This window comes from Sus scrofa, chromosome 9 (genome assembly GCF_054392235.1).
Source record: "Sus scrofa isolate SSC_HxYL_T2T_F1_AM1 chromosome 9, Sscrofa_HxYL_maternal_Yorkshire_Landrace_v2.0, whole genome shotgun sequence".
In the NCBI taxonomy this organism is placed as follows: Eukaryota; Metazoa; Chordata; class Mammalia; order Artiodactyla; family Suidae; genus Sus; species Sus scrofa.
The window spans coordinates 41597954-41614288 of NC_139391.1; the positions used below are offsets into that span (position 1 = coordinate 41597954).

Below are 16335 nucleotides of genomic sequence, written 5' to 3' on the forward strand. Positions count from 1 at the left end.
TCCGCCCCCGGCCTGAGCGCGCACGCCAGGCGCGCGGCCGAGGGCCGAGCCGCTCTGCGTGCTCCCGCGTACGCCGGGCTCTGACCCGGCGCAGGCCACGTGACCCCGGCCCCGCCCGCGCCTAACGGTCAGCGTCGGCGGCGGAGTGGTTGTGTTCCGGGCGGTTGGCTCCCAGGAAGTGGCCTTGCGGAGCGCGGACCCCTCCGAAATCCCCGTTACCTCCTTCGTCCCTGAGAACTTATTTCGAGGAGTCACCATCTGCTCAAGACTCCCCACAGACGAGTTAAAGCTATTCCCCATCTTGAGACCCTGTCTGGGGTTTCCCTCGCAGCAGTGGAGCCATTTCCAAGTCCAACTGCGGGAATAATTGATTTATCGTTCCTGAAAAAAAGAAAGCGATAGTCTGAATAGAGTGGTCTGACGTCTAAAGCTAACCAAACAGATCGGAATCTATTCACTGATGCTCAGAATGCTGCTTTAACGCTGGCCTGGGGAGCAGAAATTACCATTGTCCCATTTTAGCTGTTTATGGCATTCAGCACCTTCAGTGTGAATTTTATGTGGATGCTGTCCTTTCCTGTGCTCCTGGCATTGTTGGCCATGTGATTGTGATGTTTCACCTGCAGGCCTTTTTAGTCTGCATTGACCACAGCTTGAGACATAAGGGAACAGGTAAAGAGCAAGTGCAGCAGCCCCTGTGGGAGACCTGATGACACTCAGGAGCCTGGACCGTGACTGCTGCTACTTCCTTCACCTGAAAGTTCAGGGGGGGTCCCCTTTCCCTGGCAGATAAACTGGTGGCATGATCATAATATTCTACTTTCAGCAGACTGTGTGTTTGTCTGATGGGTGTAGAGCTTTTTATGCTTGTGGCTTTACCTTTTTTTTTTTCCTCGTGAGTAATCAACCTGTGTTCCTGGTCTCAACTTGGCGGTCATTGCAAAACAAGTTGATTTCTCAGTCCAGTTGATTTGTAGCATTGTATACCTCTAAATTGTTAGAAAGCTCTATTTCTGTCTGTCTTTATCATGTCTCTGTAGTGATTGTTTGCCTTTGCTCATTCATTTTAGGAAATTTCTTATTTACTGGTATAAATGAGGTGGAAAATTGTAACTCTTTCATGACAAGTTCCTTAAAAGACCACCAGAGAGTTTCTCTATCCATATTCCTGAAAGAGTTGTGTATAGCCATTTGAGCAATATTGCCCCCAGAGTTTTGATAAAGTGTCTTTCTGTTATATGGTTCTAAACAGGGCCCTAGATCTAATCAGTTTGATCTGAGGGCGGTAGACCTGATCAATCCTCCTGGCCCATTTGGGTTTAACTACCACCTGGTCCTGGACACAGTCATCAGCTACAGACACCCTGTCCAATCAGTATTTAACGAACACTCCACATCATTGCTTGACCATCATTTGGCAATCTTCGTGGTGATCAAATATCAAAAGTAAGTATCATGGACATGTGCTGGCACTGCAGAAAACCCCTTCTCATTCCTCCTCAAACCCAGCCTTTGGGCTCCAGAATAATTGCATTATTAATTGATAATCATTCCAAGAATATTCAGGGAAAAAAAGAAATAAAGCCATAGCAAATAATTGTGTTTTTTAAGTTTTATTGAAATATAGTTGATTTACAATGTGTTACTTTCTGTTGTACAGCAAAGTGACTGAGTTATACATATGTACATTCTTTTTCATGTTCTTTTCCATTACTGTTCACCACAGGATATTAAAAATAGTTCCCTCTGCTATACCGTAGGACCTTGTTCATCCAGTTGTTTAAAAAGGGAGTAGTTTCCAGAGTATTTGCCCGAAGGAAAAATTGGAAAAATAGAGTGCCTTGGTGGCTCAGCAGGTTAAGGATCCAGTGTTGTCACTGTTGTGGCTTGAGTCACTGCTATGGCCCAGGCTCAGTCCCTGGCCACATGCCATGGGTGCAGCAAAAAAAAAAAAAAAAAGCAACAAAATGAAAAACCTTTTAAAATAATTGGAAAAAATTTTTCCTTTCCTGGAAAACTTTTTGTCTCAATGCTAAATTATTTTATGAGGCAATGAGTTTATGTTTCTGTTCTGTTTTACCCTCAAATCCAAAGTAGTTCATAATCATACAACGACTCCTCTTCAATGTCATTGAACACTGGTGTGGAGCTTTGTGTGGGATAAATGGGAATGAAGGGAAAATGTTAGAGAAAGGGGAAAAGAAAGAAATGTATACTTATGTTTCTTCTCTGCTTCACTCTGAATAGTTTTTACTACTGGCTTCAGAGCAACTGCATTTGAAAGCTGATGGCTGAGCCTGATTGACAAGTGTGACTGTTCTTTGAGTTATGGATTCCTTTCCAGGAATGGTCTAGTCAGGAATGTCCTTAAGAGCCAGCTTCTCAGCAGTTAGGAAAATGGCCTCTCTTACTGTGGAGGAAGGAGTATGTATATTTCTGTTTTAACCCCTGGATTACAGGGTTAGATCATGTATAAGTTTAAATACAGCTGTTAAAAAATGTCTCAGAAAAGGCTCTCTTTTTGCTAGTTCAAAATAAATGGGTTTCCAACATTTCTGAAATGTGTACTGTAGGCAAATGTAGTTGTGCAAAATTGAAACAACTTTCAGTAAAGTTAATGAGTTCATTTTAATTTGAGAAACATTTGGCCTTGGTATTCAAAATAGTAACCTCAGGTTCCCTTCTTTCGTGTCTCTAGAAAATACAGAGAAATACTTAAAAAAAAAAATGCTTCTAAAATCTGCTTTCATGAATTCTGAATTCATCCCTTAAATTCTTGGGATCCAATTTTCTTCTAAGAAAGTGAAAATAACTTTAGCCTCCAGATAAAAGGTAATAATAAATAATTAGGAGTTCCCGTCGTGGCGCTGCGGAAACGAATCCGAGTAGGGTTGAATGAGGTGTGGGATCCCTGGCCTTATTCCGTGGGTTATGGATCCGGTGTTGCGATGAGCTGTGGTGTAGGTCGCAGATGAGGCTCGGATCTGATGTTGCTGTGGCTGTGGGGTAGGCTGGCGGCTGTAGCTCCGACTGGACCCCTAGCCTGGGAACCTCCATATTGCTGTGGGTGTGGCCCTAAAAAGCAAAATAATAATAATAATAGATAATTAGAAATAAGCTGATTTTTGCAAACTTGATTTTTGACAGCATTGTGACCCAGTGGGTATAAGATAAACTTTTAATAAATGGTCCTCACGAAGTTATCCATATAACAAAGTAATTTTGGACTCTTACATTATAAGCAAATGTAATTAACGGCTTAAATGTAAAAAAACAAAATTTAAAACTTTTGAAGCACTTCATTGGGGAATCTCTATCCTTAAAGCATAGGGAAACTTTCTTAAATCAGAGACAAAAGCACAATCCATTTATGAATGTGGTGCAGTGGAAGAACACTTTTACATTGTTTTGTAGTGTACATTAGCACAACCACTTTGGAAAACAATTTGACATCAACTACTAAAATTACAAGTTATGGAGTTCCCGTTGTGGTGCAGTGAAAGTGAATCTGACTAGCATCCATAAAGATGCAGGTTCGATCCCTGGCCTCACTCAGTGGGTTAAGGATCTGTGAGCCATGAGCTGAGGTGTAGGTCGAACATGCAGCTCAGATCTGATGTTGCTGTGGCTGTGGCGTAGGCCAGCGGCTACAGCTCTGATTCGACCCTTAGCTTGGGAACCTCCATATGCTGTGGATGCAGCCATAAAAAGACAACAAAACAAAACAAAAACAAAAAAACAACTCCCAAAAAACAAAGGTCCCAATTTGATGATTTTAGTGCTTTTCTATGCATGAAAAGATTCAAGAGTCCAGGCTTATTGAAATCATTCTTTTGCTATTCATCTTAACTATCTAGGATGAGTATCCTGTTTTTCTCTCTTCTGAATTCCCCTCAGGGTGCACCATCATGTAGCTCCAGTGGCCACATCATCTTCTGTTTACTGAAATGAGAGGTGGGACATTCTTTGTCCACATGTGTCAAAATTGGGGGGTCACTGCCGAAGCCAGTGGTAAAAACCAGAAAGACACCCAGGAAAAGCTAATAGAAACTAGTATAAAGCAGCAAGGACTGGGACATAATGGGGACTCCGGGCGACTTAATTTTTTCACTCAGGACACCACTGAAGTAAAAAATTTTTCTTCTCAAGATATCAAAATTTGAAAGAATAGATGAGACAAAAGTGACTCATACAATTTTGCCTTTAGAAAGGCAAATTTTTTAGCAATCTGATACTTGACTCTGGAAGGAAAAAAAAACATTTTTACAGAAAGTGATAGCCAGCTTTACTGAGCACTTACAGACTAGGTGGTGTTCTGAGTGCTTTGTGTGTACGAACTCACAAGTACTGTTATTAATACCTGCTTCACAAATGAGGAAACCACCACAGAAAGGTTAATTTGCCCAGTCTTTCTACTAATAAAGACAGAATTCTATGCTAAGTAGCCTGGCTGTCTGTAGCCTGAGGTGAAAGATAAGAAGACTCTGGTTTACAGGGACCCTTGCTGAGAAAGATGAACAATTAGAGAAGAAACAGCCTCTGGAGACTTCTCTAAGGAGGTGCTATTTGAGTTGAGAAAGACAAAGAAGGCTGAAAGACAATAGGAGTCTTAGTCAGAAGACCAGTTATAGTTGGGGTAACCACAGATACCAGTTTACCTGGTGCAATTCTGGTTTACCCATATTTTCCCAGCATGATTATTAATAACTTCACCTTTCTCAGACTTCCATGTTTGGATACAAATTACATGTTCACCCTGCTTATGGAACTTAGGCAATGGTCCTAGAGAATCTTACCATAGTATTTCCCAGAGTATTTCAGATATAGCTAAAATGCAAGTACCTAGCCAAGCCTGATAAGCATGCATCATTCAAAAGAATTGGTTTTGTTTCTAAAGAGCGCAGCCAGGAAACAGAGGGTACCCCGGGAGTGAGCCAACTCCCTGCCTTGAGTCCCATGCCCTTAGGGGACTGTAGATTTTTCACTTTTGTGAGCCAACTTCTATTGGCATTTAAGGCCTAGTTGCCTCAAGGCCATCCCTGAAGAGAAGGAGACAACATGGAGTTGGGGGTGGGGGAGAATAATTGATGATTTCTGCCCAAGGGGTAAAAACTAAGGGCAAAAGTTGAATGGAGCTCTCTGGCCTTACTGGGGAGGAGAATTTAGAATTTCAGACTTGAGGAGGCAAAGGTGAGAACTCGGAAGCTCTGAAACAATTGTTTATTGTATTTATTGTCTCTTATGCTTCTCCAGAGTGATCCAGTGCAAGCAACTCAAAACCAAAGGAACAAGGTGCTGAATAGACTGTGTGGAATCTTCAGCCACTTTTGTGAGGAAGTGCATCCCTATAGGAGTGTGTGTCAGTTGCCTTAAAGAGTACAGGTAAGTATTGCTTTCTTTGGACCAGCAGGTTTAGAGAGTTGATCTCTGCAAATCAAGGAGCTCTAATACCAAGGAGTAAAAAGCTTTAGGAAAGTATCTCGACTTTAAATTCTTGGTCATGTTATTTGAGGTAGAGGATTCTCAACTTTTGTTGGTCAGCTTTAGGAAAAGATGAGCGATGATTCTAGTAACTTATTTTATGCTACATCTCATTATTTCATTGGCAAGACCAAGTGAATGGCTGAGAGCAAATCAACACTATGGCTTGTGTCTGATCTGGTTATGAGCTTATCTGAAGAACATGAAAATATTGTGACATTATGAAGTGACATTTAAATAAGTTTTGATTTTTACAAATGCTAAATATGCATTGCTCAAGCTGGATAGGGGAGTAAAAAAAACCCCGTTCCATCAGTCTGTGAACATTACCAAATAAGTTTGCACATTCAGAACAGATTCTGGAGATTATTTGAGAGAGATTTCTCGAGGCAAATGTTTGTTTAACAAATGTGACATTTTTATTTCCTTTAATAACAACAAAAAATCTGAACCATTCAGTGATGTAAGATCTCATCTTTATCTTAAACTAAGCTACCAGATGTTCCCGCTGTGGCTTAGTGGGTTAAGAACCCAACATAGTGTCTGTGAGGATGTGGGTTTGATCCCTGGCCTCAGTGGATTAAACATCCGGCATTGTCATAAGCCTTGGCATAGGTCACAGATGTGGCTCAGATCCAGTGTCGCTGTGGCTGTGCAGGTGCAGTTCTAATTTGACCCCTAACCCAAGAACTTCTATATGCTGCAGGTGTAGCCTTAAAAAAATAAAAAAGGAGTTCCTGTTGTGGCTCAGCAAAAACGAACCCGACTAATATCCATGAGGATGTGGGTTTGATCCCTGGCCCTGCTCAGTGGGTTAAGGATCCGGTGTTGCCATGAGCTGTGGTGTAGGTCACAGATGTGGCTCAAACCTAGCATTGCTGTGGCTGTGGCGTAGACCCGCAGCTGCAGCTCTGATTCAACCCCTAGCCTTGGAACTTCCATAGGCTGTAAGTACAGCCCTAAAATGCAAAAAATAAACAAACAAACAAAAACCTAAACTACTGGAGCTAATTTTCTCTTTTACACATGACAGACTGAAAATAGTTTTATTTTTCTTACAAAAGAATTTGAAAACTTTTTAAAAATATTTAAAAATTATAGTTCATTTACAATGTTCTGTTCATTTCTTCTGTACAGGAAAGTGGCCCAGTCAAATATACATAAACATTCTTTTTTTTCATATTATCTTCCATCATGTTCTATCACAAGTGATTGGATATATTTCCTTGTGCTATACACACAATGTATGTAGCAGGACCTCATTGCTGGTTCATTCTAAATGTAATAGTTTGCATCTATTAACCCCAAACTCCCAGTCCATCCCACCTTCTCCCCTCCGGCTTGGCAACCACAAGTCTGTTCTCCTTGTCTGTGAGTCTGTTCCTTTTATGTTTAAAATAAAGTTAAAAAGTGAATCAAACAAGAGTAAAATTTTTTATATGGAGGAGTAAAATCTCAACAAACCGACTCTCCAACAGATGAATAAAAACAACTACTTGAAGGGTTTGAAAATTGAACTGGGGTTTTATTTTATTTTTTAAAGTTTTATTGAGGTATAGTTGATTTACAATGTTGTGATAATTTCTGCTATACAACAAAGTGATTCAGATATAGATATATGTATATATTCTCTCTGTTTCAGATTCTTTTCCCATGTACATTATCACAGAATATTGGATAGAGTTCCCTGTGCTCTATAGCAGGTCCCCTTGCCCAGTCATTCCCTATACCACAGTGTGCATATGCCAAACCCAAATCCCCAGTCCATCCCCTCCCCTCAGCCTGTCCCCTCTGGTAACCTTAAATTTGTTTTCAAAGTCTGACTCTGTTTCTGTTCTGCAAATGAGTTAACTTGTATCCTTTCTTTAGATTCTGCCTATAGGTAGTATCATATGTTTGTCTTTGTCTGGCTTACTTCACTTAGTATGATTATCTCTAAGTCCATCGGTGTTGATGCAAATGCCATTATTTCATTTTTTTTGTGTGGCCGAGTAATATGTCATTGTAAATATGTACCACGTCTTCTTTATCCATTCCTCTGTAGATGGACATTTAGGTTGCTTCCATGTCTTGGCTATTGCAAATAGTGCTGCAGTGGACATTGGGGTACATGTATATTTTCAAATTATGGTTTTCTCCAGATAGATCCCAGGAATGGGGTTGTTGGATCGGATAATAGTTTTATTTTCAGCTTTTTGAGGAATCTCTGTACTTTTTTCCAGAGTGATAATACCAATTTACATTCCCACCAACAATGTAAGAGGCTTCCCTTTTCTCTGCATCCCGACCCCCTTCAGCATTTATTGTTTGTAGACTTTCTTTTTTTTTTCTGCAGACCATGAAATGGACAGATAATCACTAATAAACCCACCAGTGAAATACACTAAGGAAAATGAAGCAATTTTGCCACACAAACATTCTTTTTTTTTTGTCTTTTGTCTTTTTTAGGGCTATACACACTGCATGTGGAGGTTCCCAGTCTAGGGGTTGAATTGGAGCTACAGCTGCCAGCATACGCCACAGCCACAGCAACTTGGGATCTGAACCGCGTCTGCGACCTACGCCACAGCTCACGGCAATGCCAGGTCCTTAACCCAGTGAGCAAGGCCAGGGATTGAACATGCATCCTCATGGATACTAGTTGGGTTTGTTAACCACTGAGCCTTGACGGAACTCCTGTTTGTAGACTTTTTGATGATGGCCATTCTGGCTTGTGTAAGGTAGTACCTCATAGTAGTTTTGATTTGCATTTCTCTAGTAATTAGGGATGTTGAGCATCTTTTCATGTGTTTTTTAGCCATCTGTATTTCTTTTCTTTCTTTCTTTCTTTCTCTCTCTCTCTCTCTCTTTCTTTCTTTCTTTCTTTTTTTTTTTTTTTTTTTTGGTCTTTTGTATTTTTAGCATCACACCCATGGCATATGGATGATCCCAGGCTAGGGGTCGGAGCTGTAGCAGCTGGCCTACACCAGAGCCACAGCAATACCAGATCCATGCCTTGTCTGCTACCTATACCACAGCTCACAGCAACGCCAGATCCTCAACCCACTGAGGGAGGCCAAGGATCGAACTGGCAACCACGTGGTTCCTAGTCGGATTTGTTTCCGCTGTACCAGAACAGGAACTCCCCATCTGTATTTCTTCTTTGGAGGAATATCTATTTAGATCTTCTGCCCATTTTTTGATTGGGTTGTTTTTTTGATACTGAGCTGCATGAGCTGGAGATTAATCCCTTGTCACCTCATTTGCAAATATTATTTTCCCATTCTCTGGGTTCTCTTAAGTTTGTTTATGGTTTCCTCTGCTTTGCAAAAACTTTAAATTTAATTAGGTCTCATTTGTTTGTTTTTATTTTTGTTACTCTATGCGGTGGCTCTGAAAAGATTGCTGTGGTTTATGTCAGAGAGTGTTCTGCCTATATTTTCCTTTAAGACTTTTACTGTATCTGGTCTTGTATTTAGGTCTGTAGTCCATTTTGAATTTATTTTTGTGCATGGTGTTAGAGAGTGTTCTAAATTTATTCTTTTACATGTACCTGTCCAGTTTTCCCAGCATCACTTATTGAAAATATTTTCTCTTCTCCATTGTATATTCTTGCCTCTTTTGTCACAGATTAGTTGAGCATAGGTGCATGGGTTTATTTATGGGATTTCCGTCCTTGAACATAGGTTTTAAAAAGAAATCAAAACATGAAAGAAAGGTCTGTCATGTGCCCCATTTTTTTCAGTTTACTCAGACAACAGGCCATAGTTGCAGTATGAGACAGGGTGGTTAAAGCACTAATAGAAAACCAATCAAGTTTCTGTACTGAATGAACCATAAACTAGAGCTTGGAATATTTAAATACAGGCATCCAAAAGTGAGAAAGGGAATTGTGAAAAGGACAGAGGTAAAGAGGATCCCTGGTTCTTGTGTAGATTCTGCCCAAGGCTTTGGCTGACTATACCATAGACACAAAGCACCTCAAAAACGTCAAAAGAAATCAGCTGAGCTTTCAGCTGTTACCAGCCTTAGAAGAAAGAGTTTGCAGTTTGAGGATAACAAATTAATTCATTGCTGAAACCAAAACATCAACATATACACACGCACATGCACACATCTTGTCTTCCCTTTAGATATGACAGAATTCAATCTTAACAAAATAACATAATGTGCAGGATACAATCAAAGATTATTCAATATATGAGGAACCAGGAAAATGTGACCCATTCTGAACAGAAAAGACAGTCAGTCGGCCTGATCAAGATGCTGGCTTATCAGACAAAAACATTAAAGCACCTATGATAACTACACTTGATGAAGTGAAGGAAAGCGTATGTATAATAAATGAAAAATAGGAAACCTCAACAGGTAGCTAGAAAATACAAGCAAGAACCAAATGAATAATTTAGAACTTAAAATATTCAATATTTAAAATAAATAAGTAATTGAAGATGTTCCCTTGTGTTACAGAGGGTTAAGGATCTGACATTGCTGCAGCTGTGGCACAGGTTGCAGTTGCAACACAGGTTTAATTCTGGCCAAGGGACTTCCACATGCCATGAGTGAAGCCAAAAAAAAAAAAAAAAAAAAAAAAAGAATTGAATTGGATTTTTAGCAGGCTACATATTTTTCTTTTTTTTGTATTTTTTAAAGTGTAGTTCATTTATGATGTTGTGCCAGTTTCTATAAAGTGACCCAATCTCATACATACACACTCTTTGTGTTATATTATCTTCCATCATTTTCTATCTCAAGAGACTAGATATAGTTCCCACAGTAAGAAGCAAGTTACATATTTTTGTGTAAAGGAAAAACTGTAACATGTTCTTATGGAGTACATAATACATTTAGATGGAATGCATATGACAATAGCAGGAGCTAGTAAATTGAACTAAATGATTGCAAGATTACTACATTTCATAGGAAGGTGCAGTCCTATCTCTAAAAGTAGACTGTGGGAGTTCTCGTCATGGCTCCGTGGAAACCAATCTGACTAGCATTCATGAGGATGCAGGTTCGATCCCTGGCCTTGCTCAGTGGGTTTAAGGATCCAGCGTTGCCGTGAGCTGTGGTGTAGGTCACAGACCTGGCATTGCTGTGGCTGTGGTATAGGCTGGCAGCTGCAGCTCCTATGGGACCCTTAGCCTGAGAACTTCTATATGCCACAGGTATGGCCTAAAAAGCAAAAAAAAAAAAAAAAAAAAAGAAAGAAAAGAAAAGAAAGAAAAAGAAAAGAAGAAAGGTCTTAAATCAATGGCCTAATGTTCCACTGTAAGAAGATAAACAAAGAAGAGCAAAGTATACTCAAAGTAAGTGTAAGGAAGGAAATGATAAAGGTAAGAGGATAAGACAATGAAATAATAAACAGTCAAAAAGAAAGAAAATAACAAAGACAAAATGTGGCTCATTGAAACATACTTTAGAAAATTGATAACCACCTACATTATTGACTGAATTGTGTTCTGCCAAAACTTACACATTGAAGCCCTGATCCCTGCTATGACTATATTTGAAGATAGGCATTGAAGGAGATAATTAAGGTTAAGTGAGGTCATAAGGGTGGGGCCCTAATCCTATAGGACTGGTATCCTCAGACGAAAAGGAAGCAACATCAGTGATATATGTGTACAGAGAAAAAGTCCTATGAAGACAGAGTAAGAAGGAAGCCAAGGAGAGAGATCTCATGAGAAACACACTTTGCCTATACCTTGATCTTGGACTTTCATATTATAGAAATATGTGAACGTGAATTTCAGTGGTTTAAGTCACCCAGTCTAGTATTTTGTTATGGCAGCCCTATAAGAGCCATATAAAGGCAGCGAGGGTGGCCCTCTGCATTTAGGAAGTGAGCACCAGGAATCAATCACTTTGGTCTTGGCCTTTCCAGCCTCCAGAATTATGAGAAATAAATTTCTACTATTTAATACACCAAGTCCATGATATTTTTATTAATAATAAAAAGAGCCTGAGCTAAGACAGATGGGAAAATTCAGTAATTGTTATATTGTTAATTCTTTCCAAATTGATCTACTGATTCAACGTAATTTCATCAAAATCTCAACAGGTTTTTTTGTAGAAATTGATAAGCAGATTCTAAAATTTATACATGTTCTAAAATTTATACAGGCATACTTCATTTTAATGTACTTTGTTTAAATGTGCTTTGCAGATACTGCATTATTATACAAATTGAGTTTGTTGGCAACCTTGTATCCAGCAGGTCAACTAGCACCATCTTTCCAATAGCATTTGATCACTTCATGTCTCTGTGTCACATTTTGGTAATTCTCACGATATCGCAAACTTTTTCATGATTATTATCTTTGTTATGTGATCTCCGATCATAATCTTTAATGTCACTATTGCAAAAATATTACAACTCACTAAAGGTTCACATGATGGTTAGCAAATTGTTGCAATTAAGAGTTTTAAGAGGAGCTCCCACTGTGCCCCAACAGGATTGGCAGTGTCTTGGGAGCTCTGGGATGCTGGTTTGATCCTGGGCCCAGTGGGTTGAGGATCTGGCATTGCTGCAGCTGCAGCTTAGTTCACAGCTGTGGCTCAGATCTGATTCCTGGCCCAGGAGCTCCATGCGCTGTGGGGCAGCCAAAACAAAGAATTTTAGGAGTTCCTGCCATGGTGCAGTGGGTTAATGATCAAGCATTATCTTTGTGGTGGCATGGATTCAATCCCTAGCCTGTCACAGTGGGTTAAGAATATGTCATTGCCACAGCTATGGCTCAGCTTCAACCCCTGACCTGGGAAGTTCCATATGTTTCCCGTGTGGCTGAAAAAGAAAAAAAAAATTTTTTTAATTAAGTTGTATACATTGCTTTTTTATATTTAATGCTACTGCACACTTAATAGACAATAGTATAAGCATAACTTTCATATGCCCTGGGAAACCAAAAAAATTATGTGACTTGCTTTATTGTTATAATCACTTTGTTGCAGTTGTCTGGAACCAAACCCACAATATCTCTGAGGTATACCTGTTTAAAAATGTGGAGGACCTAAAATAACTAATAACTATAGTCTTGAAAAAAAAGAATTTGGAGGCTTTATACTGTATAATTTTAAGTCATGTGGTGTTGGTAAACGGATATGCCAGTGGCTGCCCCTGACCCCTCAGCCCTCCAGGAAACATTTGGCAATGTGTGGAGACATTTTTGGTTGTCACAGTTAGGAAGGTACTACAGACATCTTATGAATAGAGGCCAGAGACACTGCTAAATGTCCTAATGCACAGGAAAAAATTCCCCACAGCAAAGAATTATTTGGCTCAAGATGCAATAGTGCTGAAATTGAGAAATCTTATGACAGAATGAGAGAGTCCAAAAACAAATTCAGAGTCAACTGATTTTCAGAAAAGTTCCTGATGCAATTCACTGGGGAAAGAAAAGTCTTTTCAATAAATGGTGATAATAAACCATGGATATTTGTATTTAAAAAATGAACCTTGACTTCAGTCTTATATTATATATAACAACTAATTCCATATGGGTCAAAGATCTAACTATGCAACTAAAATTGTAGTGTTTGTAGAGATAAGACAACATAATATCTTTTCTACCAAGATATAGGCAAATATTTGGTTGACAGAACATAAAGTACATTAAACACAAAAGAAGAAATTTATAAATTGACTTCATCAAAATGAAAAATTTCTGCTCCTCCAAAGACTGTTAAGAAAATGAAAAGGTGTAAGACAGATACCAGGAGAACATATTTACAGTGCATATATCTTACAAAATTATTTATTGCCTGATGTATAAAGAGTGCCTACAAATCATTAAGAAAAAGACAGCTCAATTTAAAAATGGGAAGAAAACTCAAACAGATACTTTACAAAGTAAGATGTGTGAATGTCCAATTCATCATTAGTCATCAGAGAAGTGGAAATTAAAACTACAATGTAGTAGTTCCGGTCATGGTGCAGTGGAAATGAATCTGACTAGGAACCATGAGGTTAAGGGTTTTTTGTTTTTTTTTTTTTTTTTGTCTTTTTTTTAGCTATTTCTTGGGTCGCTCCCGCAGCATATGGAGGTTCCCAGGCTAGGGGTCGAATCGGAGCTGTAGCCACTGGCCTACGCCAGAGCCACAGCAACGCGGGATCCGAGCCACGTCTGTGACCCACACCACAGCTCACGGCAACGCCGGATCGTTAACCCACTGAGCAAGGGCAGGGACCGAACCCGCAACCTCATGGTTCCTAGTCGGATTCGTTAACCACTGTGCCACGACGGGAACTCCAGGTTAAGGGTTTGATCCCTTGCCTCACTCAGTGGGTTAAGGATCTGGTGTTGCTGTGGCTGTGGTGTAGGCCAGCAGCTTTAGCTCCCATTCAACCCCTAGCCTGAGAACCTCCATATGATGCAGGTGCGGCCCTAAAAAGCCAAAAAAACCAACCTTCCCCCCAAAAAAACAGCAAAAATCTACAATGTAATGGAGTTCCCTGAGGGCCTAGCATGTTAGGGATCCAGTGTTGTCACTGCTATGGCTTGGGTCACTGCTTTGGTGCAGGTTTGATCTGGCCTGGAAACTTCCACATACTATGGATGCAGGGAAAAAAAAAAACCAACAACAACAACTCAAGACACTGCAGTGTGATGTTACTTCACACCCACTAGAATGACTAAAATTTTAAAGACTTTAAAAAGTGTTAGGAAGGAGATGAAGGAACTCAAACTCCCATAAGATATTGGTGGGAGTATGAAGTGGTAAAAAATGCTTTGAAGATTGATCCAGCAATCCCACTCCTGGGCATCTATCCAGAGAAAACCACGACTCGCAAAGACACATGTACTCCAATGTACATTGCAACACTATTTAAAATAGCCAAGACATGGAAACAACCTAAATGTCCATCAACAGAGGAGTGGATCCAGAAGATGTGGTACATATACACAATGGAATATTACTCAGCCATTAAAAAGAACGAAATACCAGCATTTTTTGCAACATGGATGGACCTAGAAACTATCATGCTAAGTGAAGTCAGCCATACAATGAGACACCAACATCAAATGTTTTCACTGACATATGGAATCTGAAAAAAGGACAGACTGGACTTCTCTGCAGAACAGATGCTGACTCACAGACATTGAAAAACTTATGGTCTCCAGAGGAGACAGTTTGGGGGGTGGGGGGATGTGCCTGGGCTGTGGGATGGAAATCCTGTGGAATTAGATTGTTATGATCATTATACAACTACAGATGTGATAAATTCATTTGAGTAATAAAAAAAGAATGAAAAAAATGCTTTGGAGAAATGAAGATTTCTTAAATGTTAAGCATACACCTATCCTAATACCCAGCAATCCATTCCCAGGTTTTTACCCAGGAGAAATGAAAAGTGTGCATCCATAAAAAGACTTGTGTAAGAATGTCCATAGTATCTTATTTTTAGGGCTGTACCTGCAGCATATGGAAGTTCCTGAGCCAGGGATCAAATCAGAGCTGCAGCTGCCAACCTACACCACAGTCACAGCAATGCCAGATCCAAGCCACATCTGCAACATACGCTGCAGCTTGCAGCAACGCTGGTTGCTTAACCCAGTGATTGAGGCCAGGGATCCAACCAACATCCTCATAGTGCTAGTCAAGTTCTTTGTTTGTTTGTTTTTTTTAGGGCCATACCTGCGGCACATGGAAGTTCCCACATCTTCATGGATATTAGTTGGGTTCTTAACTCATTGAGCCACAACAGGAATTTTGAATGTCCATAGTATCTTTATTCGTAACAGTCCCAAACTGGAAATGACTGAGATGTTCATCAACAGGAGGTTGGATAAACAAATTGTGTGATGCTCATAAAAATCAAAGAATTATTGTTATGCACAACAACATATTCGAATTCCAGAAGCATTTACTTGTGAGAAAGAAGCTTGGTGCAAAAGAGCAAATACTGTGTATAATTCTAATTGTATGAAATTCTAAAAGCAAAGAGTGTTAGGTAGGACAGGCAAAGGGCATGAGGGAAATTTTTGAAAATGTACTATGTCTTGATTGGGACGTTGGTTATAAAATGTATACATTTTCCAAAATGCATTATCCTGTCTAAGATCTATGTATTTTGCTATATGTAAATTATTATCTCTATTGAAGAGTAACAACAAGGCACAAAAAAAGAAGAAAATAATTAAAAAGTGAGCTAGAGTAAAAGCCTTTTTAAAAGTTGTTTCCAAAAATCACGTGATCATATCAATAGATGCAGAAAGGGCAGTTGACAAAATCTGCATTCATTTATGATTTAAAACTATCAGTAAACTAAGAATAGAGGAAAACTTCCTCAACTTGATAAAGAATATCTACCAAGGGAGTTCCGTTCATGGCTCAGCAGTTAATGAAACCGACTAAGATCCATGAGGATGCGGGTTCCATCCCTGGCCTTGCTCAGTGGGTTAAGGATCCAGTGTTGCCATGAGCTGTGGTGTAGGTGGCAGACGAGGCTTGGAGCCCTCATTGCTGTGGCTGTGGCGTAGGCTGGCAGCTGTAGCTCCAATTCAACCCCTAGCCTGGGAACTTCCATATGCTGGGGGTGCGGCCCTAAAAAGAAAAAAAAAAAATCTACCAAAACTTAGAGTTAACATCATACCAAATTGTGAGACACTCTAAATTTTCCCACTAAGGTCAGATAGAAGGCCAGGATATTCTTTACCATTCCTTCAGCATCATATTGAAAGATCTAGCTAATGCAGTAAGACAAGAGAAGGAAATAAAAGCTGCATATATTGAGAAGGAAGAAACAAATCTACATAGAAAATCCAAAATAATTGCCAAAAACCATCCTGAAACTAATATGTAATTATACCAAGTTTTCAAGACACATGATTAATATGCAGAAGTCAGTCACTTCTATATGTCAGCAATGAG

At 39.6% G+C, this 16335-nt stretch overlaps 1 long non-coding RNA gene across 2 annotated transcripts; it reads left to right on the top strand.

The window, feature by feature from the left end:
- Positions 1-123: 123 nt before the first annotated feature.
- LOC102166826 (uncharacterized) lies at positions 124-13094 on the top strand. Of its 2 annotated transcripts, none has more exons than XR_014815308.1 (4): positions 124-672; positions 1253-1446; positions 5254-6096; positions 10498-13094. It is a non-coding gene; the product is annotated as an uncharacterized LOC102166826 (long non-coding RNA). The 2 variants fall into 2 exon arrangements; XR_014815307.1 differs by lacking the exon at positions 10498-13094 and adding an exon at positions 6619-6901 and having other exon boundaries at positions 5254-5382.
- The last annotated feature ends 3241 nt before the right edge of the window (positions 13095-16335 follow it).